Raw genomic sequence first — 21,270 nt, forward strand, 5'->3', positions numbered from 1 at the left:
CATCTTATTCAATTATTGACATTTAATTAAATAGAAATGGATACAACAGATAAAAAGCCTCCGGAGGGGAGCATTACAGCAAGCGTCACCTTACGACTTCCGAACGTCTCCTCGAATAGACGTTTTCGTCCCATTCTTATGGTCACAAGTTACAGAGTTGTTGATCATTCCATCACGTATGAGTAAAAACAACATCTGGGACTACAATAACAATCAAAGTATTTTACTAATAACAAAAACAGGGACTAGACCTAACAACATGTAGATTAGAGTAATTATACAACCTCCTTGACCTAAGAATCATATAATATAATCATAATCATATAATCGTTACATACAGAAAAACCCGAAGTGTACGGTTTCATAACGATAACAATATTCTTGTTATTGTCCGAATAGCCCTGTCCTCGTCACCAAGGGCCCACCAAATCTCAAGGACCCAGATTGGGTGGATTGTTTGTATAACCATCTTGGAACAGGCTGTCTAGGTTAAAGATGACTTGGTGTGACCTCAACACTTTTGAAAAACAGAAAGAGAATGATTTAACAAAGTAATGAATTAATACAGAGAAAAGAAAGAGAATGATTTAATAAAGAAATGAATTTAATATAACTATTATAATAGTAAAACAGAACAAACCCAACACCATGAAATGTCGAAAAAGATGCGGGTTATGATGCTCACAGCACCTGGTATTCCCAAGCGGTCTCCCAATCAGGTACTAACCAGGCCGAACTATGCTTGGCTTCCGAGATCGGATGAGATCGGGCCTTTTCAGGGTGGTATGGCCATGAGCGGTATTGCATTAGCAGATGGACACCCATGAAATGTCGAAAAAGATGCGGGGTATGATGCTCACAGCACCTGGTATTCCCAAGCGGTCTCCCAATCAGGTACTAACCAGGCCGAACCATGCTCTGCTTCCGAGATCGGACGAGATCGGGCTTTTTCAGGGTGGTATGGCCGTGAGCGGTACTGCTCTTGCAGATGGACACCCATGAAATGTCGAAAAAGATGCGGGGCATGATGCTCACAGCACCTGGTATTCCCAAGCGGTCTCCCAATCAGGTACTAACCAGGCCGAAACATGCTTGGCTTCCGAGATCGGGCGAGATCGGGCCTTTTCAGGGTGGTATGGCTGTGAGCGGTACTGCACTAGCAGATGGACACCCATGAAATGTCGAAAAAGATGCGGGGTATGATGCTCACAGCACCTGGTATTCCCAAGCGGTCTCCCAATCAGGTACTAAACAGGCCGAACCATGCTTGGCTTCCTAGATCGGACGAGATCGGACGAGATCGGGCCTTTTCAGGGTGGTATGGCCGTGAGCGGTACTGCACTAGCAGATGGACACCCATGAAATGTCGAAAAAGATGCGGGGTATGATGCTCACAGCACCTGGTATTCCCAAGTGGTCTCCCAATCAGGTACTAACCAGGCCGAACCATGCTTGGCTTCCGAGATCGGACGAGATCAGGCCTTTTCAGGGTGGTATGGCCGTGAGCGGTACTGCACTAGCAGATGGACACCCATGAAATGTCGAAAAAGATGCGGGGTATGATGCTCACAGCACCTGGTATTCCAAAGCGGTCTCCCAATCAGGTACTAAACAGGCCGAACCATGCTTGGCTGCCGAGTTCGGACGAGATCGGGCCTTTTCAGGGTGGTATGGCCATGAGCGGTACTGCACTAGCAGATGGACACCCATGAAATGTCGAAAAAGATGCGGGGTATGATGCTCACAGAACCTGGTATTCCGAAGCGGTCTCCCAATCAGGTACTAAACAGGCCGAACCATGCTTGGCTGCCGAGATCGGACGAGATCGGGCCTTTTCAGGGTGGTATGGCCATGAGCGGTACTGCACTAGCAGATGGACACCCATGAAATGTCGAAAAAGATGCGGAGCAAGATGCTCACAGCACCTGGTATTCCCAAGCGGTCTCCCAATCAGGTACTAAACAGGCCGAACGATGCTTGGCTTCCGAGATCGGACGAGATCGGGCCTTTTCAGGGTGGTATGGCCGTGAGCGGTTCTGCTCTTGCAGATGGACACCCATGAAATGTCGAAAAAGATGCGGGTTATGATGCTCACAGCACCTGGTATTCCCAAGCGGTCTCCCAATCAGGTACTAACCAGGCCGAACTATGCTTGGCTGCCGAGATCAGATGAGATCGGGCCTTTTCAGGGTGGTATAGCCGTGAGCGGTACTGCTCTTGCAGATGGACACCCATGAAATGTCGAAAAAGATGCGGGGCATGGTTCTCACAGCACCTGGTATTCCCAAGCGGTCTCCCAATCAGGTACTAAACAGGCCGAACCATGCTTGGCTTCCGAGATCGGACGAGATCGGACGAGATCAGGCCTTTTCAGGGTGGTATGGCCGTGAGCGGTACTGCTCTTGCAGATGGACACCCATGAAATGTCGAAAAAGATGCGGGGCATGATGCTCACAGCACCTGGTATTCCCAAGCGGTCTCCCAATCAGGTGCTAACCAGGCCGACACATGCTGGGCTGCCGAGATCGGACGAGATCGGGCCTTTTCAGGGTGGTATGGCCGTGAGCGGTACTGCTCTTGCAGATGGACACCCATGAAATGTCGAAAAAGATGCGGGGTATGATGCTCACAGCACCTGGTATTCCCAAGCGGTCTCCCAATCAGGTACTAACCAGGCCAAACCATGCTTGGCTTCCGGGATCGAAAGAGATCGGGCCTTTTCAGGGTGGTATGGCCGTGAGCGGTACTGCTCTTGCAGATGGACACCCATGAAATGTCGAAAAAGATGCGGGGTATGATGCTCACAGCACCTGGTATTCCCAAGCAGTCTCCCAATCAGGTACTAAACAGGCCGAACCTTGCTTGGCTTCCGAGATCGGACGAGATCGGGCCTTTTCAGGGTGGTATGGCCGTGAGCGGTACTGCTCTTGCAGATGGACACCCATGAAATGTCGAAAAAGATGCGGGGCAAGATGCTCACAGCGGCTGGTATTCCCAAGCGGTCTCCCAATCAGGTACTAACCAGGCCGAACCATGCTTGGCTTCCGAGATCGGACGAGATCGGGCCTTTTCAGGGTGGTATGGCCGTGAGCGGTACTCTTACTGCAGATGGACACCCATGAAATGTCGAAAAAGATGCGGGGTATGATGCTCACAGCACCTGGTATTCCCAAGCGGTCTCCCAATCAGGTACTAATCAGGCCGAACGATGCTTGGCTTCCGAGATCGGACGAGATCGGGCCTTTTCAGGGTGGTATGGCCGTGAGCGGTACTCCTCTTGCAGATGGACACCCATGAAATGTCGAAAAAGATGCGGGGCATGGTTCTCACAGCACCTGGTATTCCCAAGCGGTCTCCCAATCAGGTACTAACCAGGCCGAACCATGCTTGGCTTCCGAGATCGGACGAGATCAGACGAGATCGGGCCTTTTCAGGGTGGTATGGCCGTGAGCGGTACTGCTCTTGCAGATGGACACCCATGAAATGTCGAAAAAGACGCGGGGTATGATGCTCACAGCACCTAGTATTCCCAAGCGGTCTCCCAATCAGGTACTAACCAGGCCAAACCATGCTTGGCTTCCGTGATCGGACGAGATCGGGCCTTATCAGGGTGGTATAGCCGTGAGCGGTACTGCTTTTGCAGATGGACACCCATGAAATGTCGAAAAAGATGCGGGGTATGATGCTCACAGCACCTGGTATTCCCAAGCGCTCTCCCAATCAGGTACTAACCAGGCCGAACCATGCTTGGCTTCCGAGATCGGGCCTTATCAGGGTGGTATGGCCGTGAGCGGTACTGCTCTTGCAGATGGACACCCATGAAATGTCGAAAAAGATGCGGGGTATGATGCTCACCGCACCTGGTATTCCCAAGCGGTCTCCCAATCAGGTACTAACCAGGCCGACCCATGCTTGGCTACCGAGATCGGACGAGATCGGGCGAGATCGGGCCTTATCAGGGTGGTATGGCCGTGAGCGGTACTGCTCTTGCAGATGGACACCCATGAAATGTCGAAAAAGATGCGGGGTATGATGCTCACAGCACCTGGTATTCCCAAGCGGTCTCCCAATCAGGTACTAAACAGGCCGAACCATGCTTGGCTGCCGAGATCGGACGAGATCGGGCCTTTTCAGGGTGGTATGGCCGTGAGCGGTACTGCACTTACAGATGGACACCCATGAAATGTCGCAAAAGATGCGGGGTATGATGCTCACAGCACCTGGTATTCCCAAGCGGTCTCCCAACCAGGTACTAACCAGGCCGAACCATGCTTGACTTCCGAGATCGGACGAGATCGGGCCTTTTCAGGGTGGTACGGCCGTAAGCGGTACTGCTCTTGCAGATGGACACCCATGAAATGTCGAAAAAGATGCGGGGTATGATGCTCACAGCACCTGGTATTCCCAAGCGGTCTCCCAATCAGGTACTAACCAGGCCGAACTATGCTTGGCTTCCGAGATCGAACGAGATCGGGCCTTTTCAGGGTGGTATGGCTGTGAGCGGTACTGCACTTGCAGATGGACACCCATGAAATGTCGAAAAAGATGCGGGGTATGATGCTCACAGCACCTGGTATTCCCAAGCGGTCTCCCAATCAGGTACTAACCAGGCCGAACCATGCTTGGCTTCCGAGATCGGACGAGATCGGGCCTTTTCAGGGTGGTATGGCCGTGAACGGTACTGCACTAGCAGATGGACACCCATGAAATGTCGAAAAAGATGCGGGGCATGGTTCTCACAGCACCTGGTATTCCCAAGCGGTCTCCCAATCTGGTACTAAACAAGTCTAACCATGCTTGGCTTCCGAGATCGGGCGAGATCGGGCCTTTTCAGGGTGGTATGGCCGTGAGCGGTACTGCTTTTGCAGATGGACACCCATGAAATGTCGACAAAGATGCGGGGTATGATGCTCACAGCACCTGGTATTCCCAAGCGGTCTCCCAACCAGGTACTAACCAGGCCCAACCATGCTTGGCTTCCAAGATCGGACGAGATCGGGCCTTTTCAGGGTGGTATGGCCGTGAGCGGTACTGCACTAGCAGATGGACACCCATGAAATGTCGAAAAAGATGCGGGGCATGATGCTCACAGCACCTGGTATTCCCAAGCGGTCTCCCAATCAGGTACTAACCAGGCCGAACCATGCTTGGCTTCCGAGATCGGACGAGATCAGGCCTTTTCAGGGTGGTATGGCCGTGAGCAGTACTGCTCTTGCAGATGGACACCCATGAGCTAAAGTATTAATTCGACCTTCTACACCTGCTACCCAAATCAATTGGGATTTGACATTATTCAAAGTCAGTTGGATTATTCAGGTTATAAAAGAGGGGGGAAAAGGCAGGAATATATACAGCTATGTTTTACTTTTGTGCATTTCAGGCCAAATTGGTATTTGTCTTTGAGTCAGCAATAATAACAAAGGAGTAAAGTCAGCTTGATTGCAGTAAGACTTTTTGCACTCTATACACTCAATTTTCACATGTTGTTTTACTTCTGGACGCTGCAAATGGACTGCACATCTGTTGCATCGTGTGTATATATGTGTATTACCGTACTTTGAATTTTGATTTAAACCTTTACAACCCAACTACCTCAGATCAAGCAATTATAATGTAAAGTAGTAGATGTTTAAAAAAAGCACCAAATGCAAAAAGATAACAAAATAACAATACTAAATAGTCAAATAAGCAACTCCATTATTCTTTTAGAGAAAATATCTCAGCGGGGTCAAGTCATTCAATTCAAATCGACTGGTAATCAGATTCAATTAAAGACTAACCGATTGGGTGCAATGTTGTAGTGGCAGCACAACTAAATGAATTCACTGAATTTAAATGGGATTTATAAGTGTTTTCACATTTTATACTGTAAAACAAAAAATCACATAGGATTTATGGTTAAACACTGGAGCTACAGAATTTTACCAGAAATTACATTCAATTGGTATAGCACTTCAATAACCACCAATTTATTGGAACACTATTGTAGATTTTTCATTTCACTGAAACTAAAATTATATTGCTCCACCACCACATGCACACACCCCTTTTTTACTGTATAACTCTAGCAACCACAAGTATTTTATTTTTATTTTTTTAAGAAGAAAATGACTGACTATTCTTCTGTCTGTTCAGATATCACTACTTTTACATGATAAGAGAAGTAATTTTTAAAGAAGGCTCAGCAAAATACCCAGCATTCAATAGTACTGGCATGCTGGATCTTGCAAACTACACTCCTCAACTGCACGGAAAAAAAAATAGAAAAAAACAGTCATACATTGTCTGCAGTACTTTCCACTCATTCGCTTACACTTTGTACTCCATCCTTTCTACACAAAAAGCATCATCCCGCTGTTACAGAGTAAAGAAGGTTGCACAGAGTCCTTTTCTTGCTGTTCTGTCTCTTTAGAACAGAAGGACACTTTGCGCTTCACAGAATGCAAGTCTACAAGTACTGCTGCTTAGATGTGGTTGAATGTTAGGCCCCTAAGAAATACATGTGAAGCAACAGCAATGCTTTACAAGGTGTCTATTGTTTATATAAATAAACATAAAACAGGTTACGAAAACATGCTGTAAAATCCAAATCATATTTTATCATAGTTTCACATGCTTAAACTAATAGTAATTGTTTAGTATAAATGATCGTCATGTGAAAGACATTGTTTAGTATTCTTTCATTCATTCATTCTCTCAACCGCTTATCCTCACAAGGGTCACGGGGGGTGCTAAGGCCTATCCCAGCTATCTACGGGCACCAGGCGGGGGACAAAAGAATGAACATAATTTAAAGTAATTGCTCTACAGTTGTACTGCATACCGGAGGCCATTTAATTCATTCAGATCAAGAACCTCAAATAACATATCGGCTGGTATTGTTGGAGATGGAAATCCAACTCATTTTATCTCTGAGGGCTAGCTGCGAATGCACTTGCATTATGTCAGTAAAATTCTAGAAATCATAGCGAAAGGGTTATTTTTCAAGAAAATCTGTTCCCGAAAGACCGACAAATTGTCTTTATTTGATGCTCTTGTCAGGAGAGGTTGGATTGCCTTTCCTGGCATGACGTCACGATAACTATCAGCTGTCACTAATTACGTGATTAGATTATTTTTGGCGTCACTGGACAAGGTCCAAGTGGACATGGGGAAGCTGGAGCACCTCTTTGAGTCCAGGGCCAAAGAGACGCCATGGGCCAAGAAAGCGCCAGAGAGCAAAAAGTCCGAGATCCTGGTTCTGGACTCCAAGCGGAGCACCGCCATCAACATCGGGATGACGGTCCTGCCCGCCGTTCACGTCATCAAGAGCGCCATCCTCAACTTTGACGACTTTGCCATCAACAAGGAGGGTGTGGAGAAGATCCTGAGCATGACGCCCACAGAGGAGGAGAAGCAGAAGATCCGCGAGGCTCGCTCGGCCAATCCCGACGTTCCCCTGGGGACGGCCGAGGAATTCCTCTCGGGCCTGGCTTCCGTCAGCGCCTTGACCCCCCGCCTGCAGCTGTGGTCTTTCAAACTCAACTATGAGGCACTCGAGCAGGAGATCGCCGAGCCCCTGTTTGACCTGAAGTTGGGCATGGAGCAGCTGGCCGGCAACCGGACCTTCAAGAAGATCCTGGCCACGCTGCTGGCCGTGGGGAACTTCCTCAACGGGTGTCCTCCTCACCAGAATCTTCAGGCTCCCTCCATGGTGAATCAATTCCTCTGGGCATAGGCATAAGATAACTTGGGCGCTCTCTGGTGGTTGTACGCACCTGGGCATCATGATGAAACGGTAAAGGCTTCCCAGGGCGACGTGCATAGCAGTGGTGGGGCGTATGAGTACGCTGCGGCTCTAACTCTTCTACCAGCTGTGGCTCATCTCTAGAAATGATGTGCCTGAGAGCCCCGCACCACGGTGTGTCCATTACAAAATTCCTAAACGATTCTGAGGGGTTTCTTATACATTCCAAGCAGTCCGGTGTCTTCGAGGTGGATGGTTTGCGTCGCCGAGTGCGTCGGCGCGAGCGTGGGTGGCGCTCCGCTGGGTCCATAATGGTTGGATCGTGCTGTTACGATTTCGCCGCGTAGTGCGACGCGATCGTAGGGTAAGTTGAACCCAGATGCAGAGTCGCCGAAGTAATTGGAAAGGTGAGGCAGATCTGTAGCTCTTGTTGGTTGATTTAATAAACGGGGTAACATAACTTAAACAACTTGGCTTGACCACTCATTACAAACGAACTGAACATGCGGCGTGGCGTCAATGGAAACAGCAATTACTACGAGGATTAACAGGAAACGAAACCAGAACTTAACCAGTCGATCCAACCGCGTCCACAGAAAATCATAATGCTTAAATACCAAAAATAATCTAATCACGTAATTAGTGACAGCTGATAGTTATCGTGACGTCATGCCAGGAAAGGCAATCCAACCACTCCTGACAGCTCTGAGTGATTTTGGATCCTTTGTTTCTCCCCCAAGTAATGAGGACATGTTCTTTTTAAGATAGCTCTCCATCTAAGTCCTACTATAGGTCCAGTCTTGGTAAAAGGTGCATGATGACAACTGATCTATCTGAAATCCAGAATTTGATCTGGATTTCAGATAGATCAACCATGAAATGTCGAAAAAGATGCGGGGTATGATGCTCACAGCACCTGGTATTCCCAAGCGGTCTCCCAATCAGGTACTAACCAGGCCGTACCATGCTTGGCTTCCGAGATCGAACGAGATCGGGCCTTTTCAGGGTGGTATGGCCGTGAGCGGTACAGCTCCTGCAGATGGACACCCATGAAATGTCGAAAAAGATGCGGGGTATGATGCTCACTGCACCTGGTATTCCCAAGCGGTCTCCCAATCAGGTACTAACCAGGCCGAACCATGCTTGGCTTCCGAGATCGGACGAGATCGGGCCTTTTCAGGGTGGTATGGCCGTGGGCGGTACTGCTTTTGCAGATGGACACCCATGAAATGTCGAAAAAGATGCGGGGTATGCTGCTCACAGCACCTGGTATTCCCAAGCGGTCTCCCAATCAGGTACTAAACAGGCCGAACCATGCTTGGCTTCCGAGATCGGAGGAGATCGGGCCTTTTCAGGGTGGTATGGCCGTGAACGGTACTGCACTAGCAGATGGAGACCCATGAAATGTCGAAAAAGATGCGGGGCATGGTTCTCACAGCACCTGGTATTCCCAAGCGGTCTCCCAATCTGGTATTAAACAAGTCTAACCATGCTTGGCTTCCGAGATCGGGCGAGATCGGGCCTTTTCAGGGTGGTATGGCCGTGAGCGGTACTGCTCCTGCAGATGGACACCCATGAAATGTCGAAAAAGATGCGGGGCATGGTTCTCACAGCACCTGGTGGGAGACAAAGTTGGAAACCTTCACGTGGTGTCTCCTGAGAGGCCGCTCGCTGCGGCCTGCGAATTCCAACAAATACCACTCAGAGCTGCCAACAAGGACCGTGGCACCCTACGTTTTTCATCCAGCCGGAGACATTTGACTGCCCCTCACCTCCGACTACCCCCCGGATGAAATAATCCGCGTTCCAGTGGCAGCTCTAGCGCTATCTGAGGGCAATCCTCAGGCGCTTGTAGTGCAAAAACAAAACAAACAAACAAACAGCACCTGGTATTCCCAAGCGGTCTCCCAATCTGGTACTAAACAAGTCTAACCATGCTTGGCTTCCGAGATCGGGCGAGATCGGGCCTTTTCAGGGTGGTATGGCCGTGAGCGGTACTGCTTTTGCAGATGGACACCCATGAAATGTCGAAAAAGATGCGGGGTACGATGCTCACAGCACCTGGTATTCCCAAGCGGTCTCCCAATCAGGTACTAACCAGGCCGAACCATGCTTGGCTTCCGAGATCGGACGAGATCGGGCCTTTTCAGGGTGGTATGGCCGTGAGCGGTACTGCTTTTGCAGATGGACACCCATGAAATGTCGAAAAAGATACGGGGTATGATGCTCACAGCACTTGGTATTCCCAAGCGGTCTCCCAATCAGGTACTAACCAGGCCGAACCATGCTTGGCTTCCGAGATCGGGCGAGATCGGGCCTTTTCAGGGTGGTATGGCCGTGAGCGGTACTGCTCATGCAGATGGACACCCATGAAATGTCGAAAAAGATGCGGGGTATGATGCTCACAGCACCTGGTATTCCCAAGCAGTCTCCCAATCAGGTACTAACCAGGCCGAACCATGCTTGGCTTCCGAGATCGGACGAGATCGGGCCTTTTTGGGGTGGTATGGCCGTGGGCGGTACTGCACTAGCAGATGGACACCCATGAAATGTCGAAAAAGATGCGGGGTATGATGCTCACTGCACCTGGTATTCCCAAGCGGTCTCCCAATCAGGTACTAACCAGGCCAAACCATGCTTGGCTTCCGAGATCGGACGAGATCGGGCCTTTTCAGGGTGGTATGGCCGTGAGCGGTACTGCTTTTGCAGATGGACACCCATGAAATGTCGAAAAAGATGCGGGGTATGATGCTCACAGCACTTGGTATTCCCAAGCGGTCTCCCAATCAGGTACTAACCAGGCCGAACCATGCTTGGCTTCCGAAATCGGACGAGATCGGGCCTTTTCAGGGTGGTATGGCCGTGAGCGGTACTGCGCCAGCAGATGGACACCCATGAAATGTCGAAAAAGATGCGGGGTATGATGCTCACAGCACCTGGTATTCCCAAGCGGTCTCCCAATCAGGTACTAACCAGGCCGAACCATGCTTGGCTGCCGAGATCGGGCGAGATCGGGCCTTTTCAGGGTGGTATGGCCGTGAGCGGTACTGCACTAGTAGATGGACACCCATGAAATGTCGAAAAAGATGCGGGGTATGATGCTCACAGCACCTGGTATTCCCAAGCGGTCTCCCAATCAGGTACTAACCAGGCCGAACCATGCTTGGCTTCCGAGATCGGACGAGACCGGGCCTTTTCAGGGTGGTATGGCCGTGAGCGGCACTGCACTAGCAGATGGACACCCATGAAATGTCGAAAAAGATGCGGGGTATGATGCTCACAGCACCTGGTATTCCCAAGCGGTCTCCCAATCAGGTACTAAACAGGCCGAACCATGCTTGGCTTCCAAGATCGGACGAGATCGGGCCTTTTCAGGGTGGTATGGCCGTAAGCGGTACCGCTCTTGCAGATGGACACCCATGAAATGTCGAAAAAGATGCGGGGTATGATGCTCACAGCACCTGGTATTCCCAAGCGGTCTCCCAATCAGGTACTAAACAGGCCGAACCATGCTTGGCTGCCGAGATCGGGCGAGATCGGGCCTTTTCAGGGTGGTATGGCCGTGAGCGGTACTGCACTTGCAGATGGACACCCATGAAATGTCGAAAAAGATGCGGGGTATGATGCTCACAGCACCTGGTATTCCCAAGCGGTCTCCCAATCAGGTCCTAAACAGGCCGAACTATGCTTGGCTGCCGAGATCGGACGAGATCGGGCCTTTTCAGGGTGGTATGGCCGTGAGCGGTACTGCACTAGCAGATGGACACCCATGAAATGTCGATAAAGATGCGGGGTATGATGCTCACAGCACCTGGTATTCCCAAGCGGTCTCCCAATCAGGTACTAAACAGGCCGAACCATGCTTGGCTGCCGAGATCGGACGAGATCGGGCCTTTTCAGGGTGGTATGGCCGTGAACGGTACTGCTCTTGCAGATGGACACCCATGAAATGTCGAAAAAGATGCGGGGTATGACGCTCACAGCACCTGGTATTCCCAAGCGGTCTCCCAATCAGGTACTAACCAGGCCGAACAATGCTTGGCTGCCGAGATCGGACGAGATCGGGCCTTTTCAGGGTGGTATGGCCGTGAACGATACTGCTCTTGCAGATGGACACCCATGAAATGTCGAAAAAGATGCGGGGTATGACGCACACAGCACCTGGTATTCCCAAGCGGTCTCCCAATCAGGTACTAAACAGGCCGAACCATGCTTGGCTTCCGAAATCGGACGAGATCGGGCCTTTTCAGGGTGGTATGGCCGTGAGCGGTACTGCTCTTGCAGATGGACACCCATGAAATGTCGAAAAAGATGCGGGGTATGATGCTCACAGCACCTGGTATTCCCAAGCGGTGTCCCAATCAGGTACTAACCAGGCCGAACCATGCTTGGCTGCCAAGATCGGACGAGATTGGGCCTTTTCAGGGTGGTATGGCCATGGGCGGAACTGCTCTTGCAGATGGACACCCATGAAATGTCGAAAAAGATGCGGGGCATGATGCTCACAGCACCTGGTATTCCCAAGCGGTCTCCCAATCAGGTACTAACCAGGCCGAACCATGCTTGGCTTTCGAGATCAGACGAGATCGGGCCTTTTCAGGGTGGTATGGACATGAGCGGTACTGCTCCTGCAGATGGACACCCATGAAATGTCGAAAAAGATGCGGGGTATGATGCTCACAGCACCTAGTATTCCCAAGCAGTCTCCCAATCAGGTACTAAACAGGCCGAACCATGCTTGGCTGCCGAGATCGGACGAGATCGGGCCTTTTCAGGGTGGTATGGCCGTGAGCGGTACTGCTCTTGCAGATGGACACCCATGAAATGTCGAAAAAGATGCGGGGTATGATGCTCACAGCACCTGGTATTCCCAAGCGGTCTCCCAATCAGGTACTAACCAGGCCGAACTATGCTTGGCTTTCGAGATTGGACGAGATCGGGCCTTTTCAGGGTGGTATGGCCGTGAGCGGTACTGCTCTTGCAGATGGACACCCATGAAATGTCGAAAAAGATGCGGGGTATGATGCTCACAGCACCTGGTATTCCCAAGCGGACTCCCATTCAGGTACTAACCTGGCCGAACCATGCTTGGCTGCCGAGATCGGACGAGATCGGGCGAGATCGGGCCTTATCAGGGTGGTATGGCTGTGAGCGGTACTGCTCTTGCAGATGGACACCCATGAAATGTCGAAAAAGATGCGGGGTATGATGCTCACAGCACCTGGTATTCCTAAGCGGTCTCCCAATCAGGTACTAACCAGGCCGAACCATGCTTGGCTGCCGAGATTCGGACGAGATCGGGCCTTTTCAGGGTGGTATGGCCGTGAGCGGTACTGCTCTTGCAGATGGACACCCATGAAATGTCGAAAAAGATGCAGGGTATGATGCTCACAGCACCTGGTATTCCCAAGCGGTCTCCCAATCAGGTACTAAACAGGCCGAACCATGCTTGGCTTCCGAGATCGGACGAGATCGGGCCTTTTCAGGGTGGTATGGCCTTGAGCGGTACTGCTCTTACAGATGGACACCCATGAAAGGTCGAAAAAGATGCGGGGCATGGTTCTCACAGCACCTGGTACTCCCAAGCGGTCTCCCAATCAGATACTAACGAGGCCGAACCATGCTTGGCTTCCGAGATCGGACGAGACCGGACGAGATCGGGCCTTTTCAGGGTGGTATGGCCGTGAGCGGTACTGCACTAGCAGATGGACACCCATGAAATGTCGAAAAAGATGCGGGGTATGATGCTCACAGCACCAGGTATTTCCAAGCGGTCTCCCAATCAGGTACTAACCAGGCTGAACCATGCTTGGCTTCCGAGATCGGACGAGATCGGGCCTTTTCAGGGTGGTATGGCCGTGAGCGGTACTGCACTAGCAGATGGACACCCATGAAATGTCGAAAAAGATGCGGGGTATGATGCTCACAGCACCTGGTATTCCCAAGCGGTCTCCCAATCAGGTACTAAACAGGCCGAACCATGCTTGGCTGCAGAGATCGGACGAGATCGGGCCTTTTCAGGGTGGTATGGCCGTGAGCGGTACTGCACTAGCAGATGGACACCCATGAAATGTCGAAAAAGATGCGGGGTATGATGCTCACAGCAACTGGTATTCCCAAGCGGTCTCCCAACCAGGTACTAACCAGGCCGAACCATGCTTGACTTCCGAGATCGGACGAGATCGGGCCTTTTCAGGGTGGTACGGCCGTGAGCGGTACTGCTCTTGCAGATGGACACCCATGAAATGTCGAAAAAGATGCGGGGTTTGATGCTCACAGCACCTGGTATTCCCAAGCGGTCTCCCAATCAGGCACTAACCAGGCCGAACCATGCTTGGCTTCCGAGATTGGGCGAGATCGGGCCTTTTCAGGGTGGTATGGCCGTGAGCGGTACTGCTCATGCAGATGGACACCCATGAAATGTCGAAAAAGATGCGGGGTATGATGCTCACAGCACCTGGTATTCCCAAGCGGTCTCCCAATCAGGTACTAACCAGGCCGAACCATGCTTGGCTTCCGAGATCGGACGATATCGGGCCTTTTCAGGGTGGTATGGCCGTGATCGATACTGCTTTTGCAGATGGACACCCATGAAATGTCGAAAAAGATGCGGGGTATGATGCTCACAGCACTTGGTATTCCCAAGCGGTCTCCCAATCAGGTACTAACCAGGCCGAACCATGCTTGGCTTCCGAAATCGGACGAGATCGGGCCTTTTCAGGGTGGTATGGCTGTGAGCGGTACTGCACTAGCAGATGGACACCCATGAAATGTCGAAAAAGATGCGGGGTATGATGCTCACAGCACCTGGTATTCCCAAGCGGTCTCCCAATCAGGTACTAACCAGGCCGTACCATGCTTGGCTTCCGAGATCGAACGAGATCGGGCCTTTTCAGGGTGGTATGGCTGTGAGCGGTACTGCTCTTGCAGATGGACACCCATGAAATGTCGAAAAAGATGCGGGGTATGATGCTCACAGCACCTGGTATTCCCAAGCGGTCTCCCAATCAGGTACTAACCAGGCCGAACCATGCTTGGCTTCCGAGATCGGACGAGATCGGGCCTTTTCAGGGTGGTATGGCCGTGAGCGGTACTGCACTAGCAGATGGACACCCATGAAATGTCGAAAAAGATGCGGGGTATGATGCTCACAGTACCTGGTATTCCCAAGCGGTTTCCCAATCAGGTACTAATCAGGCCGAACCATGCTTGGCTTCCGAGATCGGACGAGATCGGTCCTTTTCAGGGTAGTATGGCCGTGAGCGGTACTGCTCTCGCAGATGGACACCCATGAAATGTCGAAAAAGATGCGGGGTATGATGCTCACAGCACCTGGTATTCCCAAGCGGTCTCCCAATCAGGTACTAAACAGGCCGAACCATGCTTGGCTTCAAAGATCGGACGAGATCGGGCCTTTTCAGGGTGGTATGGCCGTGAGCGGTACTGCACTAGCAGATGGACACCCATGAAATGTCGAAAAAGATGCGGGGTATGATGCTCACAGCACCTGGTATTCCCAAGCGGTCTCCCAATCAGGTACGAACCAGGCCGAACCTTGCTTGGCTTCTGAGATCGGACGAGATCGGGCCTTTTCAGGGTGGTATGGCCGCGAGTGGTACTGCGCTTGCAGATGGACACCCATGAAATGTCGAAAAAGATGCGGGGTATGATGCTCACAGCAACTGGTATTCCCAAGGGGTCTCCCAATCAGGTACTAACCAGGCCGAACCATGCTTGGCTTCCGAGATTGGACGAGATTGGGCCTTTTCAGGGTGGTATGGCCGGGAGCGGTACTGCACTAGCAGATGGACACCCATGAAATGTCGAAAAAGGTGCGGGGTATGATGCTCACAGCATCTGGTATTCCCAAGCGGTCTCCCAATCAGGTACTAACCAGGCCGAACCATGCTTGGCTTCCGAGATCGGACGAGATCGGGCCTTTTCAGGGTGGTATGGCCGTGAGCGGTACTGCAGTAGCAGATGGACACCCATGAAATGTCGAAAAAGATGCGGGGTACGATGCTCACAGCACCTGGTATTCCCAAGCGGTCTCCCAATCAGGTACTAACCAGGCCGAACCATGCTTGGCTTCCGAGATCGGACGAGATCAGGCCTTTTCAGGGTGGTATGGCCGTGAGCGGTACTGCTCTTGCAGATGGACACCCATGAAATGTCGAAAAAAATGCGGGGTATGATGCTCACAGCACCTGGTATTCCCAAGCGGTCTCCCAATCAGGTACTAATCAGGCCGAACTTGCTTGGCTTCCGGGATCGGACGAGATCGGGCCTTTTCGGGGTGGTATGGCCGTGAGCGGTACTGCATTAGCAGATGGACACCCATGAAATGTCGAAAAAGATGCGGGGCATGATGCTCACAGCACCTGGTATTCCCAAGCGGTCTCCCAATCAGGTACTAACCAGGCCGAACCATGCTTGGCTTCCGAGATCGGACGAGATCGGGCCTTTTCAGGGTGGTATGGCCGTGAGCGGTACTGCTCTTGCAGATGGACACCCATGAAATGTCGAAAAAGATGCGGGGTATGATGCTCACAGCACTTGGTATTCCCAAGCGGTCTCCCAATCAGGTACTAAACAGGCCGAACGATGCTTGGCTTCCGAGATCGGACGAGATCGGGCCTTTTCAGGGTGGTATGGCAGTGAGCGGTACTGCACTAGCAGATGGACACCCATGAAATGTCGAAAAAGATGCGGGGTATGATGCTCACAGCACCTGGTATTCCCAAGCGGTCTCCCAATATGGTACTAACCAGGCCGAACCATGCTTGGCTTCCGAGATCGGACGAGATCGGGCCTTTTCAGGGTGGTATGGCCGTGAGCAGTACTGCACTAGCAGATGGACACCCATGAAATGTTGAAAAAGATGCGGGGTATGATGCTCACAGTACCTGGTATTCCCAAGCGGTCTCCCAATCAGGTACTAACCAGGCCGAGCCATGCTTGGCTTCCGTGATCGGATGAGATCAGTCCTTTTCATGGTGGTATGGCCGTAAGCAGTACTGCTCATGCAGATGGACACCCATGAAATGTCGAAAAAGATGCGGGGTATGATGCTCACAGCACCTGGTATTCCCAAGCGGTCTCCCAATCAGGTACTAAACAGGCCGAACCATGCTTGGCTTCCGAGATCGGACGAAATCGGGCCTTTTCAGGGTGGTATGGCCGTGAGCGGTACTGCACTAGCAGATGGACACCCATGAAATGTCGAAAAAGATGCGGGGTATGATGCTCACAGCACCTGGTATTCCCAAGCGGTCTCCCAATCAGGTACTAACCAGGCCGAACCATGCTTGGCTTCCGAGATCGGGCGAGATCGGGCCTTTTCAGGGTGGTATGGCCGTGAGCGGTACTGCTCTTGCAGATGGACACCCATGAAATGTCGAAAAAGATGCGGGGTATGATGCTCACAGAACCTGGTATTCCCAAGCGGTCTCCCAATCAGGTACTAAACAGGCCGAACCATGCTTGGCTTCCAAGATCGGACGAGATAGGGCCTTTTCAGGGTGGTATGGCCGTGAGCGGTACTGCTCTTGCAGATGGACACCCATGAAATGTCGAAAAAGATGCGGGGTATGATGCTCACAGCACCTGGTATTCCCAAGCGGTCTCCCAATCAGGTACTAACCAGGCCGAACCATGCTTGGCTTCCAAGATCGGAGGAGATCGGGCCTTTTCAGGGTGGTATGGCCGTGAGCGGTACTGCTCTTGCAGATGGACACCCATGAAATGTCGAAAAAGATGCGGGGTATGATGCTCACAGCACCTGGTATTCCCAAGCGGTCTCCCAATCAGGTACTAACCAGGCCGAACCATGCTTGGCTACCGAGATCGGACGAGATCGGGCGAGATCGGGCGAGATCGGGCCTTTTCAGGGTGGCATGGCCGTGAGCGGTACTGCTCTTGCAGATGGACACCCATGAAATGTCGAAAAAGATGCAGGGTATGATGCTCACAGCACCTGGTATTCCCAAGCGGTCTCCCAATCAGGTACTAACCAGGCCGAACCATGCTTGGCTGCCGAGTTCGGACGAGATCGGGCGAGATCGGGCCTTTTCAGGGTGGTATGGCCGTGAGCGGTACTGCTCTTGCAGATGGACACCCATGAAATGTCGAAAATGATGCGGGGTATGATGCTCACAGCACCTGGTATTCCCAAGCGGTCTCCCAATCAGGTACTAACCAGGCCTAACCATGCTTGGCTGCCGAGATCGGACGAGATCGGACGAGATCGGGCCTTTTCAGGGTGGTATGGCCGTGAGCGGTACTGCTCTTGCAGATGGACACCCATGAAATGTCGAAAAAGATGCGGGGTATGATGCTCACAGCATCTGGTATTCCCAAGCGGTCTCCCAATCAGGTACTTACCAGGCCGAACCATGCTTGGCTTCCGAGATCGGAGGAGATTGGGCCTTTTCAGGGTGGTATGGCCGTGAGCGGTACTACTTTTGCAGATGGACACCCATGAAATGTCAAAAAAGATGCGGGGCAAGATGCTCACAGCACCTGGTATTCCCAAGCGGTCTCCCAATCAGGTACTAAACAGGCTGAACCCTGCTTGGCTGCCGAGATCGGACGAGATCGGGCGAGATCGGGCCTTATCAGGGTGGTATGGCCGTGAGCGGTACTGCTCTTGCAGATGGACACCCATAAAATGTCGAAAAAGGTGCGGGGTATGATGCTCACAGCACCTGGTATTCCCAACCGGTCTCCCAATCAGGTACTAACCAGGCCGAACCATGCTTGGCTGCCGAGATCGGACGAGATCGGGCGAGATCGGGCCTTTTCAGGGTGGTATGGCCGTGAGCGGTACTGCTCTTGCAGATGGACACCCATGAAATGTCGAAAAAGATGCGGGGTATGATGCTCACAGCACCTGGTATTCCCAAGCGGTCTCCCAATCAGGTACTAACCAGGCCGAACCATGCTTGGCTGCCGAGATCGGACGAGATCGGGCGAGATCGGGCCTTTTCAGGGTGGTATGGCCGTGAGCGGTACTGCTCTTGCAGATGGACACCCATGAAATGTCGAAAAAGATGCAGGGTATGATGCTCACAGCACCTGGTATTCCCAAGTGGTCTCCCAATCAGGTACTAACCAGGCCGAAGCATGCTTGGCTGCCGAGATCGGACGAGATCGGGCGAGATCGGGCCTTATCAGGGTGGTATGGCCGTGAGCGGTACTGCTCTTGCAGATGGACACCCATGAAATGTCGAAAAAGATGCGGGGTATGATGCTCACAGCACCTGGTATTCTCAAGCGGTCTCCCAATCAGGTACTAACCAGGCCGAACCATGCTTGGCTGCCGAGTTCGGACGAGACCGGGCGAGATCGGGCCTTTTCAGGGTGGTATGGCCGTGAGCGGTACTGCTCTTGCAGATGGACACCCATGAAATGTCGAAAAAGATGCGGGGTATGATGCTCACAGCACCTGGTATTGCCAAGCGGTCTCCCAATCAGGTACTAACCAGGCCGAATCATGCTTGGCTTCCGAGATCGGACGAGATCGGGCCTTTTCAGGGTGGTATGGCCGTGAGCGGTACTGCACTAGCAGATGGACACCCATGAAATGTCGAAAAAGATGCGGGGTATGATGCACACAGCACCTGGTATTCCCAAGCGGTCTCCCAATCAGGTACTAACCAGGCCGAACCATGCTTGGCTTCCGAGATCGGACGAGATCGGGCCTTTTCAGGGTGGTATGGCCGTGAGCGGTACTGCTCCTGCAGATGGACACCCATGAAATGTCGAAAAAGATGCGGGGTATGATGCTCACAGCAACTGGTATTCCCAAGCGGTCTCCCAATCAGGTACTAACCAGGCCGAATAATGCTTGGCTTCCGAGATCGGACGAGATAGGGCCTTTTCAGGGTGGTATGGCCGTGAGCGGTACTGCTCTTGCAGATGGACACCCATGAAATGTCGAAAAAGATGCGGGGTATGATGCTCACAGCACCTGGTATTCCCAAGCGGTCTCCCAATCAGGTACTAACCAGGCCGAACCATGCTTGGCTTCCGAGATCGGACGAGATCGGGCCTTTTCAGGGTGGTATGGCCGTGGGCGGTACTGCACTAGCAGATGGACACCCATGAAATGTCGAAAAAGATGCGGGGTATGATGCTCACAGCACCTGGTATTCCCAAGCGGTCTCCCAATCAGGTACTAACCAGGCCGAACCATGCTTGGCTGCCGAGATCGGACGAGAACGGGCGAGATCGGGCCTTTTCAGGGTGGTATGGCCGTGAGCGGTACTGCTCTTGCAGATGGACACCCATGAAATGTCGAAAAAGATGCGGGGTATGATGCTCACAGCACCTGGTATTCCCAAGCGGTCTCCCAATCAGGTACTAACCAGGCCGAACCATGCTTGGCTGCCGAGATCGGACGAGATCGGGCGAGATCGGGCCTTTTCAGGGTGGTATGGCCGTGAGCGGTACTGCTCTTGCAGATGGACACCCATGAAATGTCGAAAAAGATGCAGGGTATGATGCTCACAGCACCTGGTATTCCCAAGTGGTCTCCCAATCAGGTACTAACCAGGCCGAAGCATGCTTGGCTGCCGAGATCGGACGAGATCGGGCGAGATCGGGCCTTATCAGGGTGGTATGGCCGTGAGCGGTACTGCTCTTGCAGATGGACACCCATGAAATGTCGAAAAAGATGCGGGGTATGATGCTCACAGCACCTGGTATTCTCAAGCGGTCTCCCAATCAGGTACTAACCAGGCCGAACCATGCTTGGCTGCCGAGTTCGGACGAGACCGGGCGAGATCGGGCCTTTTCAGGGTGGTATGGCCGTGAGCGGTACTGCTCTTGCAGATGGACACCCATGAAATGTCGAAAAAGATGCGGGGTATGATGCCCACAGCACCTGGTATTCCCAAGCGGTCTCCCAATCAGGTGCTAACCAGGCTGAACCATGCTTGGCTGCCGAGATCGGACGAGATCGGGCGAGATCGGGCCTTTTCAGGGTGGTATGGCCGTGAACGGTACTGCTCTTGCAGATGGACACCCATGAAATGTCGAAAAAGATGCGGGGTATTATGCTCACAGCACCTGGTATTACCAAGCGGTCTCCCAATCAGGTACTAACCAGGCCGAACCATGCTTGGCTGCCGAGGTCGGACGAGATCGGGCGAGATCGGGCCTTTTCAGGGTGGTATGGCCGTGAGCGGTACTGCTCTTGCAGATGGACACCCATGAAATGTCGAAAAAGATGCGGGGTATGATGCTCACAGCACCTGGTATTGCCAAGCGGTCTCCCAATCAGGTACTAACCAGGCCGAATCATGCTTGGCTTCCGAGATCGGACGAGATCGGGCCTTTTCAGGGTGGTATGGCCGTGAGCGGTACTGCACTAGCAGATGGACACCCATGAAATGTCGAAAAAGATGCGGGGTATGATGCACACAGCACCTGGTATTCCCAAGCGGTCTCCCAATCAGGTACTAACCAGGCCGAACCATGCTTGGCTTCCGAGATCGGACGAGATCGGGCCTTTTCAGGGTGGTATGGCCGTGAGCGGTACT

General features: G+C 52.0%; 1 non-coding gene and 92 pseudogenes across 1 annotated transcript; all 93 read right to left on the reverse strand.

Moving 5' to 3' along the window:
* Positions 1–678: 678 nt before the first annotated feature.
* LOC144188945 (5S ribosomal RNA) lies at positions 679–797 on the reverse strand (annotated as a pseudogene).
* A 56-nt stretch (positions 798–853) lies between these two features.
* LOC144188595 (5S ribosomal RNA) lies at positions 854–972 on the reverse strand (annotated as a pseudogene).
* A 56-nt stretch (positions 973–1,028) lies between these two features.
* On the reverse strand, positions 1,029–1,147 carry LOC144191787 (5S ribosomal RNA; annotated as a pseudogene).
* Positions 1,148–1,203: 56 nt separating this feature from the next.
* LOC144186599 (5S ribosomal RNA) lies at positions 1,204–1,332 on the reverse strand (annotated as a pseudogene).
* A 56-nt stretch (positions 1,333–1,388) lies between these two features.
* LOC144187370 (5S ribosomal RNA) lies at positions 1,389–1,507 on the reverse strand (annotated as a pseudogene).
* Positions 1,508–1,563: 56 nt separating this feature from the next.
* On the reverse strand, positions 1,564–1,682 carry LOC144190914 (5S ribosomal RNA; annotated as a pseudogene).
* Positions 1,683–1,738: 56 nt separating this feature from the next.
* On the reverse strand, positions 1,739–1,857 carry LOC144184590 (5S ribosomal RNA; annotated as a pseudogene).
* A 56-nt stretch (positions 1,858–1,913) lies between these two features.
* Positions 1,914–2,032, reverse strand: LOC144190692 (5S ribosomal RNA; annotated as a pseudogene).
* Positions 2,033–2,088: 56 nt separating this feature from the next.
* On the reverse strand, positions 2,089–2,207 carry LOC144190411 (5S ribosomal RNA; annotated as a pseudogene).
* A 56-nt stretch (positions 2,208–2,263) lies between these two features.
* Positions 2,264–2,392, reverse strand: LOC144185921 (5S ribosomal RNA; annotated as a pseudogene).
* A 56-nt stretch (positions 2,393–2,448) lies between these two features.
* On the reverse strand, positions 2,449–2,567 carry LOC144186940 (5S ribosomal RNA; annotated as a pseudogene).
* A 56-nt stretch (positions 2,568–2,623) lies between these two features.
* LOC144190600 (5S ribosomal RNA) lies at positions 2,624–2,742 on the reverse strand (annotated as a pseudogene).
* Positions 2,743–2,798: 56 nt separating this feature from the next.
* Positions 2,799–2,917, reverse strand: LOC144189573 (5S ribosomal RNA; annotated as a pseudogene).
* A 56-nt stretch (positions 2,918–2,973) lies between these two features.
* LOC144191679 (5S ribosomal RNA) lies at positions 2,974–3,092 on the reverse strand (annotated as a pseudogene).
* A 56-nt stretch (positions 3,093–3,148) lies between these two features.
* LOC144189741 (5S ribosomal RNA) lies at positions 3,149–3,267 on the reverse strand (annotated as a pseudogene).
* A 56-nt stretch (positions 3,268–3,323) lies between these two features.
* Positions 3,324–3,452, reverse strand: LOC144184500 (5S ribosomal RNA; annotated as a pseudogene).
* Positions 3,453–3,508: 56 nt separating this feature from the next.
* Positions 3,509–3,627, reverse strand: LOC144182751 (5S ribosomal RNA; annotated as a pseudogene).
* A 221-nt stretch (positions 3,628–3,848) lies between these two features.
* Positions 3,849–3,977, reverse strand: LOC144186427 (5S ribosomal RNA; annotated as a pseudogene).
* Positions 3,978–4,033: 56 nt separating this feature from the next.
* On the reverse strand, positions 4,034–4,152 carry LOC144188739 (5S ribosomal RNA; annotated as a pseudogene).
* A 56-nt stretch (positions 4,153–4,208) lies between these two features.
* LOC144182956 (5S ribosomal RNA) lies at positions 4,209–4,327 on the reverse strand (annotated as a pseudogene).
* A 56-nt stretch (positions 4,328–4,383) lies between these two features.
* LOC144189544 (5S ribosomal RNA) lies at positions 4,384–4,502 on the reverse strand (annotated as a pseudogene).
* A 56-nt stretch (positions 4,503–4,558) lies between these two features.
* Positions 4,559–4,677, reverse strand: LOC144184813 (5S ribosomal RNA; annotated as a pseudogene).
* A 56-nt stretch (positions 4,678–4,733) lies between these two features.
* LOC144183461 (5S ribosomal RNA) lies at positions 4,734–4,852 on the reverse strand (annotated as a pseudogene).
* A 56-nt stretch (positions 4,853–4,908) lies between these two features.
* On the reverse strand, positions 4,909–5,027 carry LOC144190385 (5S ribosomal RNA). The gene has a single exon (XR_013324980.1). It is a non-coding gene; the product is annotated as a 5S ribosomal RNA (ribosomal RNA).
* A 56-nt stretch (positions 5,028–5,083) lies between these two features.
* LOC144187779 (5S ribosomal RNA) lies at positions 5,084–5,202 on the reverse strand (annotated as a pseudogene).
* Positions 5,203–8,630: 3,428 nt separating this feature from the next.
* LOC144183612 (5S ribosomal RNA) lies at positions 8,631–8,749 on the reverse strand (annotated as a pseudogene).
* Positions 8,750–8,805: 56 nt separating this feature from the next.
* On the reverse strand, positions 8,806–8,924 carry LOC144191118 (5S ribosomal RNA; annotated as a pseudogene).
* A 56-nt stretch (positions 8,925–8,980) lies between these two features.
* LOC144190126 (5S ribosomal RNA) lies at positions 8,981–9,099 on the reverse strand (annotated as a pseudogene).
* A 56-nt stretch (positions 9,100–9,155) lies between these two features.
* On the reverse strand, positions 9,156–9,274 carry LOC144185685 (5S ribosomal RNA; annotated as a pseudogene).
* Positions 9,275–9,600: 326 nt separating this feature from the next.
* On the reverse strand, positions 9,601–9,719 carry LOC144185714 (5S ribosomal RNA; annotated as a pseudogene).
* Positions 9,720–9,775: 56 nt separating this feature from the next.
* Positions 9,776–9,894, reverse strand: LOC144189737 (5S ribosomal RNA; annotated as a pseudogene).
* Positions 9,895–9,950: 56 nt separating this feature from the next.
* Positions 9,951–10,069, reverse strand: LOC144191506 (5S ribosomal RNA; annotated as a pseudogene).
* Positions 10,070–10,125: 56 nt separating this feature from the next.
* LOC144184559 (5S ribosomal RNA) lies at positions 10,126–10,244 on the reverse strand (annotated as a pseudogene).
* Positions 10,245–10,300: 56 nt separating this feature from the next.
* Positions 10,301–10,419, reverse strand: LOC144188233 (5S ribosomal RNA; annotated as a pseudogene).
* Positions 10,420–10,475: 56 nt separating this feature from the next.
* Positions 10,476–10,594, reverse strand: LOC144191331 (5S ribosomal RNA; annotated as a pseudogene).
* A 56-nt stretch (positions 10,595–10,650) lies between these two features.
* LOC144189696 (5S ribosomal RNA) lies at positions 10,651–10,769 on the reverse strand (annotated as a pseudogene).
* A 56-nt stretch (positions 10,770–10,825) lies between these two features.
* On the reverse strand, positions 10,826–10,944 carry LOC144187930 (5S ribosomal RNA; annotated as a pseudogene).
* A 56-nt stretch (positions 10,945–11,000) lies between these two features.
* Positions 11,001–11,119, reverse strand: LOC144190746 (5S ribosomal RNA; annotated as a pseudogene).
* A 56-nt stretch (positions 11,120–11,175) lies between these two features.
* On the reverse strand, positions 11,176–11,294 carry LOC144191296 (5S ribosomal RNA; annotated as a pseudogene).
* A 56-nt stretch (positions 11,295–11,350) lies between these two features.
* On the reverse strand, positions 11,351–11,469 carry LOC144185295 (5S ribosomal RNA; annotated as a pseudogene).
* A 56-nt stretch (positions 11,470–11,525) lies between these two features.
* Positions 11,526–11,644, reverse strand: LOC144189784 (5S ribosomal RNA; annotated as a pseudogene).
* Positions 11,645–11,700: 56 nt separating this feature from the next.
* LOC144191481 (5S ribosomal RNA) lies at positions 11,701–11,819 on the reverse strand (annotated as a pseudogene).
* Positions 11,820–11,875: 56 nt separating this feature from the next.
* LOC144182067 (5S ribosomal RNA) lies at positions 11,876–11,994 on the reverse strand (annotated as a pseudogene).
* A 56-nt stretch (positions 11,995–12,050) lies between these two features.
* On the reverse strand, positions 12,051–12,169 carry LOC144183303 (5S ribosomal RNA; annotated as a pseudogene).
* Positions 12,170–12,225: 56 nt separating this feature from the next.
* LOC144182133 (5S ribosomal RNA) lies at positions 12,226–12,344 on the reverse strand (annotated as a pseudogene).
* Positions 12,345–12,400: 56 nt separating this feature from the next.
* Positions 12,401–12,519, reverse strand: LOC144182167 (5S ribosomal RNA; annotated as a pseudogene).
* A 56-nt stretch (positions 12,520–12,575) lies between these two features.
* LOC144183585 (5S ribosomal RNA) lies at positions 12,576–12,694 on the reverse strand (annotated as a pseudogene).
* Positions 12,695–12,750: 56 nt separating this feature from the next.
* On the reverse strand, positions 12,751–12,879 carry LOC144183117 (5S ribosomal RNA; annotated as a pseudogene).
* A 56-nt stretch (positions 12,880–12,935) lies between these two features.
* On the reverse strand, positions 12,936–13,055 carry LOC144181887 (5S ribosomal RNA; annotated as a pseudogene).
* Positions 13,056–13,111: 56 nt separating this feature from the next.
* Positions 13,112–13,230, reverse strand: LOC144191275 (5S ribosomal RNA; annotated as a pseudogene).
* Positions 13,231–13,471: 241 nt separating this feature from the next.
* On the reverse strand, positions 13,472–13,590 carry LOC144191811 (5S ribosomal RNA; annotated as a pseudogene).
* Positions 13,591–13,646: 56 nt separating this feature from the next.
* LOC144191785 (5S ribosomal RNA) lies at positions 13,647–13,765 on the reverse strand (annotated as a pseudogene).
* A 56-nt stretch (positions 13,766–13,821) lies between these two features.
* LOC144189793 (5S ribosomal RNA) lies at positions 13,822–13,940 on the reverse strand (annotated as a pseudogene).
* A 56-nt stretch (positions 13,941–13,996) lies between these two features.
* LOC144184555 (5S ribosomal RNA) lies at positions 13,997–14,115 on the reverse strand (annotated as a pseudogene).
* A 56-nt stretch (positions 14,116–14,171) lies between these two features.
* LOC144181967 (5S ribosomal RNA) lies at positions 14,172–14,290 on the reverse strand (annotated as a pseudogene).
* A 56-nt stretch (positions 14,291–14,346) lies between these two features.
* Positions 14,347–14,465, reverse strand: LOC144191544 (5S ribosomal RNA; annotated as a pseudogene).
* A 56-nt stretch (positions 14,466–14,521) lies between these two features.
* Positions 14,522–14,640, reverse strand: LOC144187174 (5S ribosomal RNA; annotated as a pseudogene).
* A 56-nt stretch (positions 14,641–14,696) lies between these two features.
* Positions 14,697–14,815, reverse strand: LOC144189749 (5S ribosomal RNA; annotated as a pseudogene).
* Positions 14,816–14,871: 56 nt separating this feature from the next.
* Positions 14,872–14,990, reverse strand: LOC144191950 (5S ribosomal RNA; annotated as a pseudogene).
* A 56-nt stretch (positions 14,991–15,046) lies between these two features.
* On the reverse strand, positions 15,047–15,165 carry LOC144182525 (5S ribosomal RNA; annotated as a pseudogene).
* A 56-nt stretch (positions 15,166–15,221) lies between these two features.
* LOC144183645 (5S ribosomal RNA) lies at positions 15,222–15,340 on the reverse strand (annotated as a pseudogene).
* Positions 15,341–15,396: 56 nt separating this feature from the next.
* On the reverse strand, positions 15,397–15,515 carry LOC144187189 (5S ribosomal RNA; annotated as a pseudogene).
* Positions 15,516–15,571: 56 nt separating this feature from the next.
* Positions 15,572–15,690, reverse strand: LOC144189454 (5S ribosomal RNA; annotated as a pseudogene).
* Positions 15,691–15,746: 56 nt separating this feature from the next.
* Positions 15,747–15,865, reverse strand: LOC144187780 (5S ribosomal RNA; annotated as a pseudogene).
* A 56-nt stretch (positions 15,866–15,921) lies between these two features.
* LOC144186075 (5S ribosomal RNA) lies at positions 15,922–16,039 on the reverse strand (annotated as a pseudogene).
* Positions 16,040–16,095: 56 nt separating this feature from the next.
* Positions 16,096–16,214, reverse strand: LOC144189760 (5S ribosomal RNA; annotated as a pseudogene).
* Positions 16,215–16,270: 56 nt separating this feature from the next.
* On the reverse strand, positions 16,271–16,389 carry LOC144185300 (5S ribosomal RNA; annotated as a pseudogene).
* Positions 16,390–16,445: 56 nt separating this feature from the next.
* Positions 16,446–16,564, reverse strand: LOC144181853 (5S ribosomal RNA; annotated as a pseudogene).
* A 56-nt stretch (positions 16,565–16,620) lies between these two features.
* Positions 16,621–16,739, reverse strand: LOC144183370 (5S ribosomal RNA; annotated as a pseudogene).
* A 56-nt stretch (positions 16,740–16,795) lies between these two features.
* On the reverse strand, positions 16,796–16,914 carry LOC144189579 (5S ribosomal RNA; annotated as a pseudogene).
* A 56-nt stretch (positions 16,915–16,970) lies between these two features.
* LOC144188462 (5S ribosomal RNA) lies at positions 16,971–17,089 on the reverse strand (annotated as a pseudogene).
* A 56-nt stretch (positions 17,090–17,145) lies between these two features.
* LOC144184237 (5S ribosomal RNA) lies at positions 17,146–17,264 on the reverse strand (annotated as a pseudogene).
* A 56-nt stretch (positions 17,265–17,320) lies between these two features.
* On the reverse strand, positions 17,321–17,439 carry LOC144189811 (5S ribosomal RNA; annotated as a pseudogene).
* Positions 17,440–17,495: 56 nt separating this feature from the next.
* LOC144185898 (5S ribosomal RNA) lies at positions 17,496–17,634 on the reverse strand (annotated as a pseudogene).
* A 56-nt stretch (positions 17,635–17,690) lies between these two features.
* LOC144191429 (5S ribosomal RNA) lies at positions 17,691–17,819 on the reverse strand (annotated as a pseudogene).
* Positions 17,820–17,875: 56 nt separating this feature from the next.
* Positions 17,876–18,004, reverse strand: LOC144181743 (5S ribosomal RNA; annotated as a pseudogene).
* A 56-nt stretch (positions 18,005–18,060) lies between these two features.
* LOC144184726 (5S ribosomal RNA) lies at positions 18,061–18,179 on the reverse strand (annotated as a pseudogene).
* A 56-nt stretch (positions 18,180–18,235) lies between these two features.
* Positions 18,236–18,364, reverse strand: LOC144184845 (5S ribosomal RNA; annotated as a pseudogene).
* Positions 18,365–18,420: 56 nt separating this feature from the next.
* Positions 18,421–18,549, reverse strand: LOC144183730 (5S ribosomal RNA; annotated as a pseudogene).
* A 56-nt stretch (positions 18,550–18,605) lies between these two features.
* On the reverse strand, positions 18,606–18,734 carry LOC144181897 (5S ribosomal RNA; annotated as a pseudogene).
* Positions 18,735–18,790: 56 nt separating this feature from the next.
* Positions 18,791–18,919, reverse strand: LOC144185182 (5S ribosomal RNA; annotated as a pseudogene).
* Positions 18,920–18,975: 56 nt separating this feature from the next.
* Positions 18,976–19,104, reverse strand: LOC144184598 (5S ribosomal RNA; annotated as a pseudogene).
* A 56-nt stretch (positions 19,105–19,160) lies between these two features.
* On the reverse strand, positions 19,161–19,279 carry LOC144182411 (5S ribosomal RNA; annotated as a pseudogene).
* Positions 19,280–19,335: 56 nt separating this feature from the next.
* LOC144187958 (5S ribosomal RNA) lies at positions 19,336–19,454 on the reverse strand (annotated as a pseudogene).
* Positions 19,455–19,510: 56 nt separating this feature from the next.
* On the reverse strand, positions 19,511–19,629 carry LOC144187120 (5S ribosomal RNA; annotated as a pseudogene).
* Positions 19,630–19,685: 56 nt separating this feature from the next.
* Positions 19,686–19,804, reverse strand: LOC144188270 (5S ribosomal RNA; annotated as a pseudogene).
* Positions 19,805–19,860: 56 nt separating this feature from the next.
* Positions 19,861–19,989, reverse strand: LOC144184119 (5S ribosomal RNA; annotated as a pseudogene).
* A 56-nt stretch (positions 19,990–20,045) lies between these two features.
* On the reverse strand, positions 20,046–20,174 carry LOC144181898 (5S ribosomal RNA; annotated as a pseudogene).
* A 56-nt stretch (positions 20,175–20,230) lies between these two features.
* LOC144185183 (5S ribosomal RNA) lies at positions 20,231–20,359 on the reverse strand (annotated as a pseudogene).
* Positions 20,360–20,415: 56 nt separating this feature from the next.
* On the reverse strand, positions 20,416–20,544 carry LOC144184601 (5S ribosomal RNA; annotated as a pseudogene).
* Positions 20,545–20,785: 241 nt separating this feature from the next.
* On the reverse strand, positions 20,786–20,914 carry LOC144185887 (5S ribosomal RNA; annotated as a pseudogene).
* A 56-nt stretch (positions 20,915–20,970) lies between these two features.
* LOC144182412 (5S ribosomal RNA) lies at positions 20,971–21,089 on the reverse strand (annotated as a pseudogene).
* Positions 21,090–21,145: 56 nt separating this feature from the next.
* LOC144187959 (5S ribosomal RNA) lies at positions 21,146–21,264 on the reverse strand (annotated as a pseudogene).
* Positions 21,265–21,270: the final 6 nt, after the last annotated feature.

Source organism: Stigmatopora nigra, unplaced genomic scaffold (genome assembly GCF_051989575.1).
Source record: "Stigmatopora nigra isolate UIUO_SnigA unplaced genomic scaffold, RoL_Snig_1.1 HiC_scaffold_24, whole genome shotgun sequence".
Classification (NCBI taxonomy): Eukaryota; Metazoa; Chordata; class Actinopteri; order Syngnathiformes; family Syngnathidae; genus Stigmatopora; species Stigmatopora nigra.